The sequence below is a fragment of the Jaculus jaculus genome, chromosome 17 (assembly GCF_020740685.1).
Source record: "Jaculus jaculus isolate mJacJac1 chromosome 17, mJacJac1.mat.Y.cur, whole genome shotgun sequence".
NCBI lineage: Eukaryota > Metazoa > Chordata > Mammalia > Rodentia > Dipodidae > Jaculus > Jaculus jaculus.
Window position 1 is genome coordinate 43,666,586 of NC_059118.1, and position 8,761 is coordinate 43,675,346.

Genomic DNA, 8,761 nt, shown 5'->3' on the forward strand with positions numbered 1-8,761 from the left:
GAGAATTTTTGCATCTATGTTCATGAGGGAGATTCGTCTGTAATTTTCTTTTTTTTTTCTATCTTTGCCTCATTTTGGTATCAAGGTGATGCTGGCCATATAGAAGGAGTTTGGTAGAATTCCTTCTTTATCTATTTCCTGGAAAATTTTAAGAAGCAAAGGTGTTAGCTCATCCTTAAAAGTCTGGTAAGATTCAGCAGTGAATCCATCCGGGCCTGAGATTTTTGAGTTGGGAGATTATTGAAAACAGTTCGGATCTCCGTGTTTGGGATAGGTCTATTTAAGTTATTAATCTCATTTTGATTTCATTTAGCTAGGTTATATACGTAAAGGAAATCATCCATTTCTTTCACACTTTCATAATTTGTGGAGTATATGGTTTTATAGTATGTCCCTATGATTTTTTGGATATCTCTGGAATCTGTTGTGATGTGACCTTGTTCATCTCTGATTTTATTAATTTGTGTCTCTTCTCTCTTTCTTTTGGTCAGATTTGCTAACGTTTATCAATCTTGTTTATTCTTTCAAAGAACCAACTCTTTGTTTCATTTTTTCTTTGGATTGTTATTTTTGTTTCTATTTCATTAATTTCTGCCCTAACCTTTATTATTTCTTCCCGTCTACTGATTTTTGGCTTGCCTTGTTCTTCTTTTTCCAAGGCTTTAAGGCGAAGCATTAGGTCGTTTACTTGCAACCTTTCTAATCTCTTAATATAGGCACTTAAGGCTACAAATTTACCTCTTAGAACTGCCTTCCCTGGGTCCCAGAGATTTTGGTATGTTGTGTTCTCATTATCATTTGACTCTATAAGTTTTTTGTTTTCCTTTGTGATTTCTTCATTGACCCATTTATCATTTTGTAGTGTATTGTTTAGTTTCCGTGATTTTGTGTATGCTCTATAGCCTTTCTTGCTACTGATTTGTAGTTTAAATCCATTGTGGTCAGATAGAATGCAAGGAATGATTTCAATTTTCCTGAATTTGTTAAGATTTGTTTGTGTCCTAACAAATGGTCTATTTTACAGTATGTTCCATGTGCTGCTGAAAAGTATGTGTATTCTGCAGCCTTTGGATGAAATGTCCTGTATATATCTGTTAAGTCCAATCCTTCTATGTCCTCATTTATTCCAGATGCCTCTCTGTTTATTTTTTCCCGGGATGACCTGTCAATTGATGAGAGTGGGGTGTTAAAGTCACCCACCACCACTGTGTTTGGTGTTATCTGTGACCTTAGTTCTAATAGTGTTTGTTTGACGAATTTGGGAACCCCCCTGTTAGGTGCATATATGTTTAGGATTGTAATGTCGTCCTGTTGAAGTGTGCCCTTAATCAATATAAACTGACCTTCCTTATCTTTCTTGACTAACGTCGGACTAAAGTCTACCCTGTCTGATATAGGATAGCAACCCCTGCTTGTTTTCTAGGCTCATTTGCTTGAAACACCAGCTTCCAACCTTTCACCCTATGATAATGTCTATCCTTTGTAGAAAGGTGAGTTTCTAGGAGACAACGAATGGTAGGATCCTGTTTTTTAACCCAGTCTGCAAATCTATGTCTTTTCATTGGGGCATTGAGGCCGTTGATATTAAGAGATATTATTGAAATGTGTGTATTTATGTTTGCCATTTGTGTGTGTGTGTGTGTGTGTGTTTGTGTGTGTTTGGTTCTACCTGTGCTCTCTTTCTGTTAACTAGTATTTGAATATTGCTTGTTTAGGTTCCTTGTATGTGTGCTTTTCCTTTTCTTCGTCATGGAGGATTCTAGCAAGTATTTTCTGTACAGCTGGTTTTGTCTTCAAATACTCCTTTAACCGGCTTTTGTCATGGATTGACTTTATTTCTCCATTAATTGAATGGACAACTTTGCAGGATGAAGCAACCTTGGTTGACATTGTTATCTTTCAGAACTTGGACTATATCACTCCAAGCTCTTCTGGCTTTAAAAGTTTGTGTTGAACAATCTGCTGTAATCCTGATAAGCTTGCTTTTGTAGGGAGCTTGAGTTTTCTCTCTAACTGCTTTCAACATGTTTTCTTTGGTGTGTGTGTTTGGAAGTTTGATTATAATATGGCGAGGAGAAGTTCTTTTTGGGTTTTGTCTGGCTGGGGTTCTAAAGACTTCCTGTATCTGCATTGGCACCTCTTTCCCAATTTGGGGGAAATTTTCGTCTGATTTTGTTGAAGACGCCTACTGTGCCCCTGGAGTGGAGTTCTTCTCCTTCTACTATGCCCTGAATTCTTATATTGGATGTTTTCATAGTGTCCCGAATATCTTGAAATTCCCACTCATGCTTTTCTATGTTTGTCTTTCTCTTTGACTGTGGTACATCTGCCTCCTAGTCTTCTGTCCTGTCTTTCATCCATTCTAATGGTGAGATTTTCTGTGTATTTATTTTGAATCCTGCTGCATTGCTGTAGGTTTTCTTCAGCTCCAACAGCTTGCTAGTAGTGTCTTCAGGGTCCTTTATGCATAGAATCATGTCATCTGCAAATAATGAAAACTTGATCTCTTCCTTTCCAATTTGTATCCCTTTTATGTGTGTCTCTTGCCTTATTGCTATGGCTAAGACTTCCAAAACTATATTAAATAAAAGTGGGGACAGTGGACACCCTTGTCTTGTTCCTGATTTTAGTGGAAAACCTTCCAGTTTTTCCCCATTTGGCGTTAGGCTTTTCATAAATAGCCTTTATTATATTGAGATATGTTCCCTCTGTTTCCAGTCTCTGTAGGACCTTTACCATGAAGTGATGTTGGATTTTGTCAAATGCTTTCTCTGTGTCTAATGAGATGATCATGTGATTTTTGTCCTTCAACCCATTTATGTAATGTATAACATTTATAGATTTGCGTATGTTGAACCATCCCTGCATCTCTGGTATAAAACCTACATGGTCAGGGTGAATGATTTTTTTGATATACTCTTGAATTCTGTTTGCCAGTATTTTGTTGAGAATTTTTGCATCTATGTTCATGACGGAGATTTGTCTGTACTTTTCTTTTTTTGTGCTATCTTTGCCTCGTTTTGGTATCAGGGTGATGCTGGCGTCATAGAAGGAGTTTGGTAGAATTCCTTCTTTATCTATTTGCTGCAAAAGCTTAAGAAGCAATGGTGTTAGCTCATCCTTAAACGTCTGCTAAGATTCCGCAGTGAATTCATCTGGGCCTGAGGTTTTTGACTTGGGAGATGATTGATAACTGTTCGGTTCTCCGTGTTTGTTATAGGTCTATTTAAGTGATTAGTCTCATTTTGATTTAATTTATCTAGGTTATATAGATAAAGGAAATCATCCATTTCCTTCAGAATTTCATACTTTGTGGAGTATGTGCTTTTAGAGTATGTCCCTATGATTTTTTGGATATCTCTGGAATGTGTTGTGATGTTACCGTGTTCATCTCTGATTTTATTAATTTGTGTCTCTTCTCTCTTTCTTTTGGTCAGATTTGCTAAGGCTTTATCAATCTTGTTTATTCCTTCACAGAACCAACCCTTTGTTTCATTACTTCTTTGGATTGTTCTTTTTGTTTCTATTTCATTAATTTCTGCCCTAACCTTTATTATTTCTTCCCATCTACTGATTTTTGGTTTGCCTGGTTCTTCTTTTTCCCAGGCTTTAAGGCAAAGCATTAGGTCGTTCACTTGCGACCTTTCTAATTTCTTAATATATGCACTTAAGGCTAGAAATTTACCTCTTAGAACTGCCTTCATTGTGTCCCAGAGATTTTGGTATGTTGTGTTCTCATTATCATTTAACTCTATAAATTTTTTGTTTTCCTTTGTGATTTCTTCATTGACCCATTCATCATTTGGTAGGGTATTGTTTAGATTCCATGACTTTGTGTATGCTCTATAGCCTTTCTTGCTACTGATTTGTAGTTTAATTCCATTGTGGTCAGATAGAATGCAAGGAATGATTTCAATTTTCCTGAACTTTAAGATTTGTTTTGTGTCCTAACAAATGGTCTATTTTACAGAATGTTCCATGTGCTGCTGAAAAGAATTGGTATTCTGCAGCCTTTGGATGAAATGTCCTGTATATATCTGTTAAGTCCAGTCCTTCTATGACCTCACTTAGTCCAGATGCCTCTCTGTTTATTTTTTCCCGGGATTACCTGTCAATTGATGACAGTGGGGTGTTAAAGTCACCCACCACCACTGTGTTTGGTGTTATCTGTGACCTTAGTTTTAATAGAGTTTGTTTGACAAATTTGGGAACCCCCCTGTTAGGTGCATATATGTTTAGGATTGTAATGTCCTCCTGTTGAAGTGTGCCCTTAATCAATATAAAGTGAACTTCCTTATCTTTCTTGACTAACGTCGGACTAAAGTCTACCCTGTCTGATAGTAGGATAGCAACCCCTGCTTGTTTTCTAGGCTCATTTGCTTGAAACACCGGCTTCCAACCTTTCACCCTATGATAATGTCTATCCTTTGTAGAAAGGTGAGTTTCTTGGAGACAACGAATTGAAGGATCCTGTTTTTTAACCCAGTCTGCAAATCTATGTCTTTTCGTTGGGGCATTGAAGCCGTTGATATTCAGAGATATTATTGAAAAGTGTGTATTTATGTTTGCCATTCGTGTGTGTGTGTGTGTGTGTGTGTGTGTGTTTCGCTCTACCGTTGCTCTCTTTCTGTTAACTAGTATTTGAATATTGCTTGTTTAGGTTCCTTGTATGTGTGCTTTTCCTTTTCTTCGTCATGGAGGATTCTATCAAGTATTTTCTGTAGAGCTGGTTTTGTCTTCAAATACTCCTTTAACCTGCTTTTGTCATGGATTGACTTTATTTCTCCATCTATTTGAATGGATAACTTTGCAGGATAAATCAACCTTGGTTGACTGTTGTTATCTTTCAGAACTTGGACTATATCACTCCAAGCTCTTCTGGCTTTAAAAGTTTGTGTTGAACAATCTGCTGTAATCCTGAGGGGTTGCTTTTGTAGGGAACTTGAGTTTTCTCTCTAACTGCTTTCAACATGTTTTCTTTGGTGTGTGTGTTTGGAAGTTTGATTATAATATGGCGAGTAGAAGTTCTTTTGGGGTTTTGTCTGGCTGGGGTTCTAAAGGCTTCCTGTATCTGCATTGGCACCTCTTTCTCAAGTTGGGGGAAATTTTCGTCTGATTTTGTTGAAGACGCCTACTGTGCCTCTGGAGTGGAATTCTCCTTTTACTATGCCCTGAATTCTTATATTGGATGTGATCATAGTGTCCCGAATATCTTGAAATTCCCACTCTTACTTTTCTATGTTTGTCTTTCTCTTTGACTGTGGTAGATCTGCCACCTAGTCTTCTCTCCTGTCGTTCATCCATTCTAATGGTGAGATTTTCTGTGTATTTATTTTGAATCCTGCTGCATTGCTGTAGGTTTTCTTCAGCTCCAACAGCTTGCTAGTAGTGTCTTCAGGGTCCTTTATGTATAGAATCATGTCATCTGCAAATAATGAAAACTTGATCTCTTCCTTTCCAATTTGTATCCCTTTTATGTGTGTCTCTTGCCTTATTGCTATGGCTAAGACTTCCAAAACTATATTAAATAAAAGTGGGGACAGTGGACACCCTTGCCTTGTTCCTGATTTTAGTGGAAAACCTTCCAGTTTTTCCCCATTTGGCGTTAGGCTTGTCATAAATAGCCTTTATTATATTGAGATATGTTCCTTCAGTTCCCAGTCTCTGTAGGACCTTTATCATGAAGTGATGTTGGATTTTGTCAAATGCTTTCTCTGTGTCTAATGAGATGATCATGTCATTTTTGTCCTTCAACCCATTTATATTATGTATGACATTTATAGATTTGCGTATGTTGAACCATCCCTGCATCTCTGGTATAAAATCTACTTGGTCAAGGTGAATGATCTTTTTGATATACTCTTGAATTCTGTTTGCCAATATTTTGTTGAGAATTTTTGCATCTATGTTCATGACGGAGATTCGTCTGTAATTTTCTTTTTTTGTGCTATCTTTGCCTCGTTTTGGTATCAGGGTGATGCTGGCCTCATAGAAGGAGTTTGGTAGAATTCTTTCTTTATCTATTTCCTGCAAAAGCTTAAGAAGCAATGGTGTTAGCTCATCCTTAAACGTCTGTTAAGATTCAGCAGTGAATCCATCCGGGCTGGAGGTTTTTGAGTTGGGAGATTATTGATAACTGTTCGGATCTCCGTGTTTGTTATAGGTCTATTTAAGTGATTAGCCTCATTTTGATTTACTTTAGCTAGGTTATATACATAAAGGAAATCATCCATTTCTATCAGATTTTCATACTTTGTGGAGTATACGCTTTTATAGTATGTCCCTATGATTTTTTGGATATCTCTGGAATGTGTTGTGATGTTACCTTGTTCATCTCTGATTTTATTAATTTGTGTCTCTTCTCTCTTTCTTTTGGTCAGATCAGCTAAGGGTTTATCAATCTTGTTTATTCCTTCAAAGAACCAACACTTTGTTTCATTACTTCTTTGGATTGTTCTTTTTGTTTCTATTTCATTAATTTCTGCGCTAACCTTTATTATTTCTTCCCATCTACTGATTTTTGGTTTGCCTAGTTCTTCTTTTTCCCAGGCTTTAAGGCGAAGCATTAGGTCGTTTACGTGCGACCTTTCTAATTTCTTAATATAGGCACTTAAGGCTATAAATTTACCTCTTAGAACTGCCTTCATTGTGTCCCAGAGATTTTGGTATGTTGTGTTCTCATTATCATTTGACTCTATAAATTTTTTGTTTTCCTTTGTGATTTCTTCATTGACCCATTCATCATTTGGTAGTGTATTGTTTAGTTTCCATGATTTTGTGTATGCTCCATAGCCTTTCTTGCTACTGATTTGTAGTTTAATTCCATTGAGGTCAGATAGAATGCAATGAATGATTTCAATTTTCCTGAACTTGTTAAGATTTGTTTTGTGTCCTAACAAATGGTCTATTTTACAGAATGTTCCAAGTGCTGCTGAAAAGAATGTTTTTTCTGCAGCCTCTGGATGAAATGTCCTGTATATATCTGTTAAGTCCATTCCTTCTATGACCTCATCTAGTCCAGATGCCTCTCTGTTTATTTTCTCCCTGGATTACTTGTCAATTGATGAGAGTGGGGTGTTAAAGTCACCCACCATCACTGTGTTTGGTGTTATCTGTGACCTTAGTTCTAATAGTGTTTGTTTGACGAATTTGGGAACCCCCCTGTCAGGTGCATATATGTTTATGATTGTAATGTTCTCCTGTTGACGTGTGCCCTTAATCAATATAAACTGACCTTCCTTATCTTTCTTGACTAACGTCGGACTAAAGTCTACCCTGTCTGATATTAGGATAGCAGCCTCTGTTTGTTTTCTGTGCTCTTTTGCTTGAAACACCGGCTTCCAAACTTTCACCCTATGATAATGTCTATCCTTTGTAGAAAGATGAGTTTCTAGGAGACAACGAATGGTAGGATCCTGTTTTTTAACCCAGTCTGCAAATCTATGTCTTTTCATTGGGGCATTGAGGCCGTTGATATTAAGAGATATTATTGAAATGTGTGTATTTATGTTTGCCATTTGTGTGTGTGTGTGTGTGTGTGTTTGTGTGTGTTTGGTTCTACCTGTGCTCTCTTTCTGTTAACTAGTATTTGAATATTGCTTATTTAGGTTCCTTGTATGTGTGCTTTTCCTTTTCTTCGTCATGGAGGATTCTAGCAAGTATTTTCTGTACAGCTGGTTTTGTCTTCAAATACTCCTTTAACCGGCTTTTGTCATGGATTGACTTTATTTCTCCATCTATTTGAATGGACAACTTTGCAGGATGAAGCAACCTTGGTTGACATTGTTATCTTTCAGAACTTGGACTATATCACTCCAAGCTCTTCTGGCTTTAAAAGTTTGTGTTGAACAATCTGCTGTAATCCTGATAAGCTTGCTTTTGTAGGGAGCTTGAGTTTTCTCTCTAACTGCTTTCAACATGTTTTCTTTGGTGTGTGTGTTTGGAAGTTTGATTATAATAGGGCGAGGTGAAGATCTTTTTGGGTTTTGTCTGGCTGGGGTTCTAAAGGCTTCCTGTATCTGCATTGGCACCTCTTTCCCAATTTGGAGGAAATTTTCGTCTGATTTTGTTGAAGACGCCTACTGTGCCTCTGCAGTGGAGTTCTTCTCCTTCTACTATGCCCTGAATTCTTATATTGGATATTCTCATAGTGTCCCGAATATCTTGAAATTCCCACTCATACTTTTTATGTTTGTCTTTCTCTTTGACTGTGGTAGATCTGCCACCTAGTCTTCTGTCCTGTCTTCCTCCATTCTAATGGTGAGATTTTCTGTGTATTTATTTTGAATCCTGCTGCATTGCTGTAGGTTTTCTTCAGCTCCAACAGCTTGCTAGTAATGTCTTCAGGGTCCTTTATGTATAGAATCATATCATCTGCAAATAATGAAAACTTGATCTGTCCCTTTCCAATTTGTATCCATTTTATGTGTGTATCTTGCCTTATTGCTATGGCTAAGACTTCAAAAACTATATTAAATAAAAGTGGGGACAGTAGACACCCTTGTCTTGTTCCTGATTTTAGTTGAAAACCTTCCAGTTCATCCCCAATTGGCTTTAGGCTTGTCATAAATAGCCTTTATTATATTGAGATATGTTCCTTCTGTTCCCAGTCTCTGTAGGACCTTTATCATGAAGTGATGTTGGATTTTGTCAAATGCTTTCTCTGTGTCTAATGAGATGATCATATGATTTTTTGTCCTTCAACGCATTCATGTAATGTATAACATTTATAGATTTGCGTATGTTGAATCATCCCTGCATC